The sequence below is a fragment of the Gavialis gangeticus genome, unplaced genomic scaffold, assembly GCF_001723915.1.
Source record: "Gavialis gangeticus isolate Ggan-Ray unplaced genomic scaffold, GavGan_comp1, whole genome shotgun sequence".
In the NCBI taxonomy this organism is placed as follows: domain Eukaryota; kingdom Metazoa; phylum Chordata; order Crocodylia; family Gavialidae; genus Gavialis; species Gavialis gangeticus.
The window spans coordinates 61,372,655-61,376,595 of record NW_017728995.1 but is presented as its reverse complement, the minus strand read 5'-3'; the positions used below and the strand labels follow the sequence as shown (position 1 = coordinate 61,376,595).

Genomic DNA, 3,941 nt, shown 5'->3' with positions numbered 1-3,941 from the left:
CCCCCCCCCCCCCCCCCAGCCACTGTTTTTCCTGCTGTAGCAGTGTGGGAGGTGGAAGACTAATTCAAGACAACACTCCAATACTTAGATTCTGTACCTGGAAAGTTATAAGAAATGTATCAGTTTTCCATATAGAGAATCTTATTACTGGGGGGGTCATCTTAAATTCAGGATAGTCTTAGATTTGAGTAAATGCAGTAAGCCCTGCCTCACTCTCTTGTTGGCACTCATCATGTCAGTCAGTTTCTTCTGTGTTTTTAGCTGCCTAGGCAGTCTCTCAGATGTATGGCCCATGACAGTAGTATTTTAATGTTACAGCATTGGTTACTTTATAAATACAGAGCTGAACAGCTGGGGAAAGAAGATATAGAACAGATTTCTGAAACCTGTATTTTCTTGTGTAAAGTTTGTTGGGTTGTAGTTCTAGCTGTTCCAGCTTCTTTCAAGGTATGGACAGGGCAGGGACTTTTTATTAAGCTAAGAAAGTTGCTTCTGTTCCTGACATCTGTAAATAGGGGTTACCAGCCTTCACACTGTCATTTTCATGAGTGTCACCTAGTTATTACTATTTTGGTGTACTACAGAAACCAGATGAAATATTTCCCACAGCCTTCAAAGCAAGGGTTGGAGGGGACCTTGACTTGAAAATAGGTTTGCCCCTGGAAAAGGCAAGTTTCTCTTGCTTGTTAGGTTGTGCCCCACTGGTGTTTGAGTTTGTGCAATTTATGGTCAACTTCATACCTGGTTTTGAACTGCCATAGCCTTGAGGGTTTTAATGCCTTCTGGCACTGTAGACACTGCTGAGCAATGTCACTTGTAATCCGTTCTGAGACACTGCTGGCCTTGAACTGGGGAAAATGACTGAACAAAGCAAGAATTTCTACCTGTTGGTTTTCCAGGATTCCTTAATAGTGCTTTGTCAGCAAGGAGATTTGTGCTCATCTGTCATGAACAAGTGTCTCTTTCACTGGAAGAAAAGCCCAGGGAATGTATTTTGGGAGGTTACTAATCAACTGTGGGTTTTCATAACCGTATAAGGGTCAGTCCCAGTTACTGTAGTTGTTCAGCCCTCTTCTCTGTGTCAGTAGCTTGATATTGAAGTCTTTCTGCCCAGTTGCAATTGGGGAGTTGGTGGTGCACAACTAATGTTAAGGCTGAGATTTTAAATCTGCAAATTGGTAAACTCAGCATTAGGCAGTCTGGCAGCAAACAACCTGACAGATAATATAAGCAGCATAATTTGATACCCCCTCCCCCCCATACATACACAGATGCACAAGGGATATTAAGTTTATCATATCCAGTAACATAAAACTAAGTACTGTGTATTTAAAGTTTTTGAGTCAGTATTATCACGAACACTGTGATCTTTCTTTATAATTTGTTTTCTGAAAAACAGGTGGTGACTAATGACCCAATGCTGAATGAGGAGAGGGCACTTGTTGAGTTCAAGGCTTGGTTCCTACCCAGACTACATAATAACAGGCTCTGAATTTTCTTTGGGGTTTGTAAACAAGTATAATTACCTTAAAATCTGCCCTGTAGCTTGTCTCTTGCAGAAAGTGATCTTCTGGAATGATGAAGCTTTGCTTTGTCTTTATAGGCTTTGATGGTTTTGCTCCAGTCCATGGTCGGTATTCCTGCCTGAAATGAGTTTATGAAAACAGAATACTGAATTAATATAGCAGACATACAGCATGCTTCTCCACTTAAGGTGAGAGCAGATCCCAAATCAAACAGCAGGCATGGATTTTGCAAACAGGTTTGGTTGAATTACAGCATCAAATAAAGCTAGACCCCAGACCTTTTGTAATCTGAATCTCTCCATTAGAAAACTGGTGCCTGTGGAAAGGCACAGAGAGAGAACCCTGACCTGAGCAGCCGTGATAACAGTTCTTCCCATCTGCACCTATATGCTGCTTGCAGGCTTCAACCTGAATAAAAAAGTTTTGTTCTATTAAGTTTCACCCACATCAGCAATTTCTAATTTGAGCCCCTTGTTTCTAGACTCCAGCCTAGAGTCCCTTGGTTCTAGACTGGACCTTATTCAGGGACTACATGTGTTTCTATATTTGATTTTTAGCCCTCAGAGGAGCAGTCTCTGCCAGTGTGCACTGTTCTGTGTATTTATGTGACAGGCTTGTGCTGACTTTTGACCTACTGTGGACTCCCAGCTGGCAGACTCATCTGCTGGTATCTTCATTTAGTTAAGGGACAGGTGATTCAGGCTTGGATAACTGAAAGACTGAAGAGAAGAAAGAAATGGTGTTTTGGGCATGCCTGTTACTCCAGGTGCATGGTGTCCTGTCAGTGGCCTCCACTCCCACCTGAACAGATTGAACACTGTTGAAATATGGACCTCCATTATGAGAGAGCAGAAATGGCTCTGACAGTGTCTGGTATATTCAGTATGTCAGCTCATTTCTGCAATCTGTCTTTTGTCCTGGCTGGACTCGACTATTTCTCAGTTAACTAAGCCATTCTAGAGGCCCAGAGTGCCTGCTTGTACGCCTGTTGAGGATGGGGCTGTGTGGGGTCTCCCTAATACAAGGTATTTGTGTGCATGCTGAGAGTGTTCCCAGAGGGAATTAGTGCAGAGTAGCTAGTGCACTACAAATTCCCATTCCTGCTTAATGTGCATGAACCTCCTGTGTAGGCAAGTCTAAAGACTGCAGCTGAATATTTTGGGCTTTGAAAATGGTCATGTCTTTGATGGGGAGAGTGTAATCAATCCCAGCCACTACTACGCCCTGTGAATAATGAATTGTCCTTTTGGTAACAGTTGCACTGTCCTATTAAAAATCTCATTATAATGTATTGGCTAAGGCAGGAGTTCTCAAACTTTGTGATACTGCGACCTCAAGTGCTGGATGGCGGCAGCAGGGGACAGAGTTTGCATGCAGCAGCTGTCACCGCCATCCCCACTCCGTGCCACTTCCTTGCACCACCGCACGTATCCCCTGGGAAGTTTGCGGCTCCCTTTTAAGTTGCTTGTTACCTCCCTGGGGGGGAAGTCATCACCCACAGTTTGAGAACCCCTGGGCTAAGGCATTGTCATAGATTGTAAGGCTAGAAGGGATCTCAGAAGATCATTGGGTCCAGCCCCCTGCACCAAGCAGGAAAGATAACTGGGGGTCAGGTGACCCAGCAAGGTGACTGTCCAGTCTCTTGAAGATTTCCAAGGGTAGGTGATTGCACCACCTCTGGAGGGAGCTTATTCCACAGTCTGGACACCCTGACTATAAAGAAGATTTTTCCTAATGTTGAGCCTGAATCGATCTTCCAGGAGTTTGTGGTCATTACTCCTGGTTTGCCCCTCGGGTGCCCTGGTGAACAGTTGCTCACCAAGTCCTTAATGTATTCCCCTAGCGTAGTGGTAAGCTGCTACCAGGTCCCCTCTCAGCCTTTTCCTCAGGCCAAAGAGTTCCAGATCCCTCAGCCTTTTCTCGTATGGCAGGCCTTTTAAAACTCGGATCACATGGGTGGCTCTTCTTTGGACTCTCTCAAGCTTGTCTACATCCTTGTTGAAGTGTGGTGCTCAGAACTGGTTGCAGTACTCCAGCTGCAGTCTCACCAGTGCCGAGTAGAGTGGAAGAATCACCTCCTTGGTCTTGCTGGAGATGCATTGATTGATGCATGCCAGAGTATTATTTGCCCTACTAGCTACAGCATTGTGCTGCCAGCTCACATTTGTACTGTGGTCTATTATTACCCCCGGGTTCCTTTCATTCGTGGTGCTAGTCAGTTTGGTGCTGTCAAGCCTGTAGGGGTGTTGGGGGTTGTTTGTCCCGAAGCGGAGCACTTTACATTTCTCAACATTGAACTTCATCAGGTTCCAGTTTGCCCAACTTGCTAGCTTGGCGGTTGCACCAGTGGAGAAAGCAGAACTCTTTAACCAATTCTTCACCTCCGTTTTCTTGTGCAGGGACTGGGACTTCCCC

General features: G+C 44.9%; 1 long non-coding RNA gene across 1 annotated transcript in view; it reads right to left on the bottom strand.

Annotated features, from left to right (window-relative positions):
* The window catches only part of LOC109288231, an 8,380-nt gene extending 6,565 nt beyond the window's left edge, over window positions 1-1,815 (bottom strand). The window contains exon 1 of the long non-coding RNA XR_002095098.1: window positions 1,527-1,815. This is a non-coding gene — a long non-coding RNA (uncharacterized LOC109288231). The remainder of the gene's footprint in view (window positions 1-1,526) is intronic.
* Window positions 1,816-3,941: the final 2,126 nt, after the last annotated feature.